The sequence below is a fragment of the Salvelinus alpinus genome, chromosome 8 (genome assembly GCF_045679555.1).
Source record: "Salvelinus alpinus chromosome 8, SLU_Salpinus.1, whole genome shotgun sequence".
Lineage (NCBI taxonomy): Eukaryota > Metazoa > Chordata > Actinopteri > Salmoniformes > Salmonidae > Salvelinus > Salvelinus alpinus.
Genome location: NC_092093.1, coordinates 71,639,881 through 71,651,382, shown reverse-complemented (window position 1 = coordinate 71,651,382; position 11,502 = coordinate 71,639,881).

The window sequence follows — 11,502 nt, the reverse complement described above, 5'->3', positions numbered from 1 at the left end:
TTTCAGTCTGCCTAATAAAGATTAACTTCATATACATCCGGAGTGTATAGGCATTCATTTAATTCTGATGGGATGTTTTGCATTTTCATGATGCTGCAGTGAGAACTAGTTGTTTCCCTGCTGGGTTTTCCCATGCTGCACCAGAGAGGCAGACAGCTACTGCACATCAAACCTGCATAGAACTTCTGTGGTGGGGGGCCGGCGTGCTTGCATGTGAGTGCAACAGGGTTTCCATTATCCGGCAATTGCCGGCTTGTGGCCAATAAAAAAAGTGAAAAGCTGATAAATAAAACTGCTGCCGGCCAAAATGACCGGGAGAAGAAAAACCCCCTAGCAAAATGACCGGGAGAAGAAAAATCCCCTAGCAAAATGACCGGGAGAAGAAAAATCCCCTAGCAAAATGACCGGGAGAAGAAAAATCCCCTAGCAAAATGACCGGGAGAAGAAAAATCCCCTAGCAAAATGACCGGGAGAAGAAAAATCCCCTAGCAAAATGACCGGGAGAAGAAAAATCCCCTAGCAAAATGCTTTTAATGCTTTTTATTCATTGATGGAAATACCAGTCGATGTAAATACATTGTGTGTATTTTCGTTGTATCTTATCCATCACCTGCGCACAGCATACTATTTTGAGTGGGATTTCTCCTGCAGCTTCTCAGCTGGTTGCTGCTGGAGTAAAACAAGCTATTATAAGCCCATTCATTACACAACAATTCTAAATGCAATTGCATGTTCGAAACAGTTTTGGTGCACGATTAAAAAGAGATACTATTTTTATTTCTCAACTGGTAATTGAAGGTCACCTCCCATTCACCATTCAAGTGCAGACAATAGGCTATCAGCGTGTTTACCCACCACTTTACAATGTGAGCTGGAAGCAGTATGCATTTTGAAAACATACTTAATTGTTTGAATGTTTTATTTCATATTATGAGGCATGTCTTACCTTGCTTCAAAGTAGCCTATAGGAAAAATCATAGAAACATGGAGGCAATTCTTTTATAAAGACTTCATAGGAGGAGCGTGAGTTTCAAGTTATTTATTTAACCTTTATTTAACTAGGCAAATCAGTTAAGAACAAATTCTTATTTACAATGACAGCCTAGGACAGTGGGTTAACTGCCTGTTCAGGGGCAGAACGACAGATTTGTACCTTGTCAGCTCGAGGATTCGATCCAGCTACCTTTTGGTTACTGGCCCAACACTCTAACCATTAGGCTACCTGCCGCCCCAAGTTTGGAGAAGCTTACAATTTATTCCACGATTTCTACCATTCTGTGTGCCAGTTATGATTTTCATATGCACATTTTCATGGAACAGTTTCATATCAATAATAAAGTTTTAGTTTTTCAGAATCATTGTCATGCGGTTAATCATAAATATCTGAATTAAAATGAGAAAAATCAACTAATGCAAGATCACCAGCCTCTGTCATATGGACACAATGATACACTGTGATCCGATTGGCGGCTAAAGAAATTAGCGCATGGAACTCATAGCCTGTAGGCCTACAACTTGCTCTTTCACACCGAGGATTGGTGATTATCGAGTGAGAGATTGTTGAAAATATTTTTCAAATAGCTTACTGTGAGGAACTATAGTTGTAGTATATAATAATTTGCAGCAGGCCAGGTAAATCTATGAGCCCTCTCGCGAGCGCGCTCCCTCAACATTATCAGGACAGAGAAACCTGCTCAGAGAAACACATGCTCATTGCTCACATGGAGTACACCAAACAAAATAAATCACTTAAATGATGGTTATGAAATTAACCAAAACATGTTTCTCACCAGTGTAGCAGGTTGTGAACGCTGCAAACAACATTTCCAGTTTGAGAATGAGAAATGACTGCAATTAATACATACATTAACATAAATGTAAGTAACCAAATGACATGCATTAATGGTTACATTTACTACCGGTGACATATGTAATGGGGAATTGATCAAAATGTAAAATCTATGGGCAAACAATTCACTCAATGAAGTAATGAATGCACTAGAATTGGCGGGAGACAGCTGCGTCATTCTGGAGAGAGACTTTCCTATATCTTCGCCACACCTCCCCTTCTTGCCGTAACATTTTAAATTATACTCAAGACACATTATCTTCACACATGTTTTAGATGCTTTTCACTGACAGCCGCACCTCAATAGTCAGCAAGGCCTTTTGCCACACACACTGCCCAAATCGCAGGCTTCCCAAATAGCCATAGGCCTACGAGCTTGTGATTTGAAACAATCCACAGCAAAAATATTTAAAGAAGCTAATGATCCTTGATTCAGCTGTGGCTAAGTCATGCTTTCTAGTGAAGTATATTGAATAATTTCATGTATTTCTGTATAGACAGGAGTAATTATATAATTCTGGCTAATGTATTTCCATTTACTTCCCTATTGGACCCACCACTATGCCATTTCTCTCCTGTTCTATTGGTTTTCATACCTTATTTTCGTTGTCCAGAAGCCAAATGAACAATCCTAGTCAACCCTACTGGTTGAATCTTTAGATTCCCCCTCTAAGTTTCCAACAGAGATTTCTATTTCTGTCACATATGGAACCGCTATCACGTGCGCTGTTAGGAATGGCGTTTTCCCAGGTGCGCTGTTAGGAATGGCGTTTTCCCAGGTGTGCTGGTAGGAATGGCATTTTCCCAGGTGCGCTGTTAGGAATTGCATTTTCCCAGGTGCGCTGTTAGGAATGGCGTTTTCCCAGGTACGCTGTTAGGAATGGCATTTTCCCAGGTGCGCTGTTAGGAATGGCGTTTTCCCAGGTGTGCTGTTAGGAATGGCGTTTTCCCAGGTGTGCTGTTAGGAATGGCGTTTTCCCAGGTGCGCTGTTAGGAATGGCATTTTCCCGCAAATTGCATTTTGGCAGATGTCTGAAAATGATGTTTTATTGGCTGCTTCATTACATGAGTTGCATGTTCTGTTAAGATGCATTACCAGAATCTAAATGTGATTTCTATCAGAACTCAGGTAAAGACCCAGATACCGACACAGGAGGCGGATGGTTCAGTTCTCAGATCTGGGATCTACTATAACATGGAGAGCAGGCAAAGGGCAGGTCAAGGACAGGCAGAAGTTCATAAACCACATCAGAGTCCGACAGGTACTGGACAGCAGACAGGCTCAGGGTCAGGGCAGGCAGAAGTTCATAAACCACATCAGAGTCCGACAGGTACTGGACAGCAGACAGGCTCAGGGTCAGGGCAGGCAGAAGTTCATAAACCACATCAGAGTCCGACAGGTACTGGACAGCAGACAGGCTCAGGGTCAGGGCAGGCAGAAGTTCATAAACCACATCAGAGTCCGACAGGTACTGGACAGCAGACAGGCTCAGGGTCAGGGCAGGCAGAAGTTCATAAACCACATCAGAGTCCGACAGGTACTGGACAGCAGACAGGCTCAGGGTCAGGGCAGGCAGAAGTTCATAAACCACATCAGAGTCCGACAGGTACTGGACAGCAGACAGGCTCAGGGTCAGGGCAGGCAGAAGTTCATAAACCACATCAGAGTCCGACAGGTACTGGACAGCAGACAGGCTCAGGGTCAGGGCAGGCAGAAGTTCATAAACCACATCAGAGTCCGACAGGTACTGGACAGCAGACAGGCTCAGGGTCAGGGCAGGCAGAAGTTCATAAACCACATCAGAGTCCGACAGGTACTGGACAGCAGACAGGCTCAGGGTCAGGGCAGGCAGAAGTTCATAAACCACATCAGAGTCCGACAGGTACTGGACAGCAGACAGGCTCAGGGTCAGGGCAGGCAGAAGTTCATAAACCACATCAGAGTCCGACAGGTACTGGACAGCAGACAGGCTCAGGGTCAGGGCAGGCAGAAGTTCATAAACCACATCAGAGTCCGACAGGTACTGGACAGCAGACAGGCTCAGGGTCAGGGCAGGCAGAAGTTCATAAACCACATCAGAGTCCGACAGGTACTGGACAGCAGACAGGCTCAGGGTCAGGGCAGGCAGAAGTTCATAAACCACATCAGAGTCCGACAGGTACTGGACAGCAGACAGGCTCAGGGTCAGGGCAGGCAGAAGTTCATAAACCACATCAGAGTCCGACAGGTACTGGACAGCAGACAGGCTCAGGGTCAGGGCAGGCAGAAGTTCATAAACCACATCAGAGTCCGACAGGTACTGGACAGCAGACAGGCTCAGGGTCAGGGCAGGCAGAAGTTCATAAACCACATCAGAGTCCGACAGGTACTGGACAGCAGACAGGCTCAGGGTCAGGGCAGGCAGAAGTTCATAAACCACATCAGAGTCCGACAGGTACTGGACAGCAGACAGGCTCAGGGTCAGGGCAGGCAGAAGTTCATAAACCACATCAGAATCAGGCAGGTACAGAACAGCAGGCAGGCTCAGGGTCAGGGCAGGCAGAAGTTCATAAACCACATCAGAATCAGGCAGGTACAGAACAGCAGGCAGGCTCAGGGCAGGCAGAAAGGTCAGAACAGGAAAAGCTAGAAACAAAAAACTAGAGCGCAGGGAAACCCAGGAAACACGCTGGGACGACCTGACAATACAAGACCAACTTACAACAGACAAACAGAAAATGCAGGTATAAATACACGGGATAATGGGTAAAAATGGTAGACACCTGGTGGGGGGTGGAGAAAAGCACAAGACAGGTGAAACAGATCAGGGTGTGATCATTTCTGTCATTCTGAGCACTGTGGGTGGATGCTCCGATAGATTATGCACCCAATGCATATGCATCCGCGAAATTTCTCAAATGGCCGGTAAATTAAAATCACGTTGTCCGTCGCCACAACACTGGTGTGTAGGAGGAAGTGCCTGCCTGAAGTACTTCCTTATGACATAAATGACCTCCAGAAGGATGACATCAATACCATTGTTGCCACTGAACCCAAATCATCAAAGGTGATTATCAAGTCCTTGTTTCCTGACTGGTTGCTAACATATGGGCTACTGCCCGTTATGTCAAGTGACTATAAAAAATTAACATGTGTGTGTGTTTTGACCTACCTGGCCACCCTCTGTGTGTGTGTGTGTGTGTGTGTGTGTGTGTGTGTGTGTGTGTGTGTGTGTGTGTGTGTGTGTGTGTGTGTGTGTGTGTGTGTGTGTGTGTGTGTGTGTGTGTGTGTGTGTGTGTGTGTGTGTGTGTGTGTGTGTGTCCTTAACTGACGGAGTTTATGAGAACAGCAGACCTGAGACAAGGTCACAAGACTCTTGACCTCTGACCTCTCCCAGCTTGTTATGTCACAGAGGGCATGTTGTGGCACTAAGATGGGATCCACCACCTCTCCTCTCAGACTGGGACCTATAGTGGCTTTTTAAAACTGAATCCTACCTTCTAATCAAACCAACACATTCCAGAACCATCTGGACTTGCCGGGTTACCAGCCCTGACTACAGCAGGGGGGAGGGGCTTTAACCTCGGCAGTTTGGGCAAGGAGGTAGGCCATCACCATAGCAAGAAGGCACAAACACTTCATATGTGTACATTACAAATACACAGTTAACTGCCAAAATAAAGGAAACACCAACATAAAGTGTCTTAATAGGGCGTTGGGCCACGAGCCGCCAGAACATCTTCAATGTGGCTTGGGATAGATTCAACAGGTGTCTGAACTCCATTGGAGGGATGTGACACCCTTCTTCTATGAGAAATTCAATCATTTGGTGTTTTGTTGATGGTGGTGGAAATCGCTATATCAGGCACCACTCCAGAATCTCCCATAAGTGTTCAATTGGGTTGAGATCTGGTGACTGAGACACACACACACACCTTTTACCCCCCCCCCCCCCCCCACTATACTCCTTTGAGACCCCTCTTTCAAAGACACAGATCTCTTCTTCTAGCCATGGTAGCCAAAATAATGGGCAACTGGCCATTTTTATACATGACCCTAAGCATGATGGGATGGCCTCCTGAGTGGCACAGAGGTCTAAGCCTGGGTTTTGTTTCGGAGGACTCACTGCTCTCGACCTTCGCCTCTCCCGAGTCCGTACGGGAGTTGCAGCGATGAGACAAGAATGTAACTATCAACTGGATACCACGAAATTGGGGAGAAAAATGGGTAAAATATATTTTTTTTTATATAAAAAAACACGATGAGATGTTAATTGCTTAATCAACTTAGGAACTAAGCCTGTGTGGAAGCTTTTTATCTCTCATTTCCTCAAGTGTTTCCTTTATTTTGGCAGTTACCTGTATTATTACATAATTATAATTACCTGTCCTGTATATATATTTTTTGTACCAAAAAAACCCTGATTCATATACCTTTGATTTTGACAGATCGTACCAGTGAATTAAGCGATGCGCAGTGCACACCTGCCCAATTACCATATCTCATATCTCATAGCCATAATAACCTTAGGAATTCAGGGAGGAGCCAGTTCAAAGTGAACTAAAGAGTTTGATGTGATAAGAAGAGCTGAATCTGTGCATGAGTTGAGATGAGACTGGCTCTGGGGTTGGGCTTAGTGTGTGTGTGTGTGTATGTTTTTGTGCGTGTGTGTGTGTGTGTGTGTGTGTGTGTGTGTGTGTGTGTGTGTGTGTGTGTGTGTGTGTGTGTGTGTGTGTGTGTGTGTGTGTGTGTGTGTGTGTGTGTGTGTGTGTGTGTGTGGTGTGTTTGTCTGGGCTTGGTGTCCGTGGTTACTCCTTGCACCGTGAGGAATGGTAGAGGGAGCCCTAGGGAGACTTCTGGGACAAGACTTTGCTTGCCCTGATACAGGGGGAATCTGGGGGCAAATCCACAGTGACGTTAGTTACACCGAAGGGAGAGAAGTGTTATGGCCTCCATCCCTTCCTGACACTGACACACCCTTTGACTGTCATGTGTTATTATAGGACTAACTGCTGTGTCAACCTGATGTGCAGTGGATCTGTTACTCCTTTCCAGAGCATTCCTCTCTGATACACTTTAGTAACCAATACAGGGCTGATCACACGGCAAAAGTCAGAAGTAGAAGGCTGCTGACAACGTTTTAATAAACTAGGAGTCACTGTGAGGGTATTTGAGAGGGGTAATGGACCGATGCAAATGTCAAGAACCTGACAAACTGGATCCAAGCCCCTCCCTGGGGACAGAGGAAATGTTCCAGACCAACATTATGAATGCATCCCAAATTACACCCTATTCCCTTGATATTGCATTACTTTGGCAGGGCCCATGGGGCTCTGGCCAAAAGTAGTGCACTTTGTATGGCATAGGGTGTCATTTGGGATACAGTCCTATACAGTAAGTACATATCACTATTGTCATGCTGATAACACCGACATCAAAACAGAACAAAATGGAAAATAGTTAAAAGCATCACACTTTTCCATAACACCCAACCATGATTACATTTCTGGAAAAATGTGACTTTATTTGGATAAACCCAGGTACTGCATGATTAAAAATATAGCTGTATTCTAATAAAAGTGGTGTGTGTTAACTCTGCATGATAAACATCTATTATGGGTTGTGTTTTCTATGTTGTGTTTTCTATGTTGTGTTTCCTATGTTGTGTTTCCTATGTCTACGTCCCAAATGGCAGCCTATTCCATATATAGTACATTACTCTGTGGTTGAAAAGTAGTGCACTACGTAGGGGAATAGGATGCCACGTCGAACGCACCCTAATATCTTTACCCCTGGGTGAATGGGATTGTGTGCTTATGAGGGCCTATATGCTGCTGCTTAGCACTGCAACCATGACAACTGGCATCCTGTCTAAAGAGCCAGTTAAGCTGAGGGGTTGGCAGGCAGGACAGCACCGAGGAACCCAACCACATGAGACACTTTAGTTCACTTCCACAGCTGTCTGCTCTGGCAGCCCTGTAATCCAACTGCACTGAAAAGCCAACACAAATACGATTCTCTCTCTATCCAGTGACGGGGACAAACATACAAAGACTAGAAAATTAGGAATCTCTTAATCAATCAATGATTCAACTATCAATATATCACTACTTTGTCAAGGCAGGACTTTACATAGCTCTCTGTTGCTCCTTGTCGGGTTTTAATTGGTTTTGATTGAAATCTTTTGGCAGCCTGGAATGGTACTTTGAATGGCTTTTCACCAACCTTTAAGATTTAAGAGAGATAACACTGTAATGTGCCATGTAGAATCTCTAACCAAATATTTGGACATTTTATACTCTTGCCCTTCACTGTGGTAAGTGTGGGGGTTTCAGTGGGTTGGCTTCGTTAAGAGTGAAACGATCACATGTATTGATAATTGTGAAACGTTCCCATGCATTGATAATTGGGGCCCGTGTTAAAATAACAGAATGCAGGAGCCCAGCAAAACCAACCAAAGGGAGTTTCCATAGCAACACATTTTATGAGTGTGAATGCATGGTACTTAATATAAAAGAGGGAGAAATACTGGAAAACACAAGACATCACTTGCAGGAGATTTTAGATTGATATCTGGTTTATGAATAGGCTTGTTGTTTTTCTTCAACATTATCGGTATGAATGGTGACTGAAAGTATCCATACACCAGTAGGCTTTTCTCACACGGCAATTTGACATGTTTGAACAATACCAACGTAGGCCTCCAGGAAAAATATACAGCGGTCATATTTGAGAACATGAAACTGGATACATTTTGCAAAACACTTTGAAGAGGTTTGTATAAGCAAACACTAGGATCATTTTATTCCAGTGGCTCAATATAGTTCAGAAGTACAGTATATTATTCAGAGGGTGTGGGCAATAATAAAACGACCATATAGGCATTTCAAAATGATTTGATTTTCATAAACTAAAAGGGCAACAGAGTGTATAGGTCATCACCACTGTATTGTGATTTAGAAAGCTTCAGTCAGACCATCGTACCTGGTAGAGTTTCAGCGCTGCCCAGCAGAGCATATAGGCTGATAAGGTGAACTTGGCCATCATGTACCGCTCCGGTAGGCACGTGAGATGCAGCTGTACTTCTTCCAGACCTCCAGCTCCAACATCGCCTGTTGCCCCGCTACCAACTGGTGAGTCGCGGTGGTTATCCTCAGACGACTTGCAGCGAGCGTTGTCATTGTTGTTATCATCCATTTTCCTCGCCTGTAGTATTCTATTAAGTTTTCAACTGTCTCGGGGATAGCGCAGCCTTCGATTTCCCCGTTCCACGAAGTCTCACCTTGCGCCCGCACATGTAGACTAGTTCCTAAACTGTCAACATGATGATTATTGTAGCCAACATAACGATAAAAAGTTGTATTATCTTGAACTATGAAAAACCTTCAGCAAATCATGTCATACTTTTTGTATGCAAACATCAAAGCAGTTACAAAACAGCCCTAGGTCGCGAGGCCGAACCGAGACTGTGGCGCACTGTTCAGTAAACAGCGCACTGGGAAACCACAACACCGGTCTGCCGCGTTCATATGCTTGTCGGAACTAGAAAACTCGGACATTTTCAACTTGCCAACTCGTTGTAGAAAAGTGATCCCATTCTCGAGTTTCCCGCTTGGGAAGTAGGCTATCAGAACCAACCAATAGGAAGTTCCACGCAAATAACTTACGTTCATTTTTGCTTTGAGGTTCCGAGTTTCCAATAGTACATGAACGCGGCATAATAGCCTACCCGTCAAAGACCTTCAACCGCCTTTACTGGGAGCAGAGGCGACAAGAGCTTTGATCGCGAGACGGAGAGGTGCGGTTGTAGAACTCCAGCTTCCAAGCGCGAGCTTTATTTTTTAGCCGAACTAATTCTTCAGACAAACACATTACCACTAGTGGGTAATTTGCGCAAATAAAGATAGGCTACTTGGGTAAATTAGTTTAGCTTCTGCGTTCAAATGTTATCGGAATCCACATTGAGCGCACGTGTTTTTTCGATCAGAGTGGGAATGCGTAGAGGCGGGAGAGAAGGGTAGATGCCAAGGTACAGTATTTACTGCATGTTTATAAATAGGAAGAAGTTATGTGACTTTTCCAAAGTAGCCTATGACTTATATAAGTAAAAACATAACGATAACTCCATCAATGTGTATTATATCAGGTGCTTTACGGTCTAGCCTATGGGTCTATAGATCATAGTCTAGATCATACACGTTTAACCATACAGCCAGCCATATCACCACCATTCACTCGTCAAAACAAGGTATCAATAACAGTAATTAATTGCTTCTCCAAGGGGTCTATATACTTCCATAAACCTCAAGACATCAGAGGCTTTAAAAGGTGTCCTTTGTAGTTTACTATTCCTTCCAAACCAATGAGTTGTATGAATCAGTCGTTTGTCCCCATGTTTTTATCCAAGGGGCCACACAAACAAGCACAGTCTGTCTTCCCTTATCTTTATGGGGCCATCCTCTATAGATCATCACATCTGTGCTTTTGATTCGCACTTCCTGAGAGGAGACTCATCCAAGCCTTCTGTCAAAAGACAGCATTAATGGCCAGTGTCTCAGCAGGACACTCTCCTCTCTCCCGCTCTCTGTATTGTATACATGGATGGGACCCAACACATCCGACATCATGGAGACAGTTTCCCATTGTATCATGGTCTAAACCCCACTGAGGATCTGTGAGGACAGATGCTGGGCTCTAAACAAGCAAGGACTCTATTCCAGATAGAGGCCAAGGGAAACAGACAGCACATCATTCATTCAGCATGGGGCTCCCCCTGTGGGACGGTTACACAGCAAACACCCCATATCCTATCCTGGCAAAGACCATTGTTCTTTCTCACTACAAATAGTGAGCGATATGTTAGATGAATTACAGTTCTAGGAACCCCAGAGAGAGAGCGAGTGAGAGATAATGTGTAAGCGATCCCTTTCATAACACATTATACATCTATTATTTCCCAGAAACACGTCAGAGGGACTGAGGATTGATGGCTTGCCTTCTGTGCTCGAGACGTTGATGTAGGCAAACTTCAAAGATAAACATACAAATGAATGACAAAATACAGGATTTTCAGAAGTCTCTAGATATCTGAACTATAAAGCTTCTTACTGACATCTAGTGGATATGTAGTATAATAAAAAAAGTATGTGTTTTAGTGGCTAGTAAAAGTTCTGTAGCAATACTCATGATATCCCTGTTTGCTCAAGTGTAAGCAACGTAGATAATATTTATACAATTTACTTGTTGACCATGGCAACTTATCAAGACATCTAACCCCTCAGAGTTCAACGTGATTGAGTGTCCATATATCCACCATAGTCGAACCACTGACAGGTCTAGGGTCTCTACACCCAGCATGGAGTGAACTCAATGCACTGTGATCATAATTTCAAACGTTCAAATGGTTGTTATTGCTTTAAAGATTTGTGTAGTCTAAGTTACAATAAACATATAGTACGTTTATTTCTACAAAGGACAATCTCACCATGACACATTTGAAACAGTTGGGGTTCTATATTTTCAGTATTGTCACGTACAGTTCAGAGCCGCAAATGTTTTCTAGTTTCCCTCCGTCTCCACCACAGCTTGACAACTGTGAAAACGTAGGACTCACTACCATTACAGCCATGTGTTAAATAAATACCAGTGCTTAACAGATCTGGGCAGCGTTCAT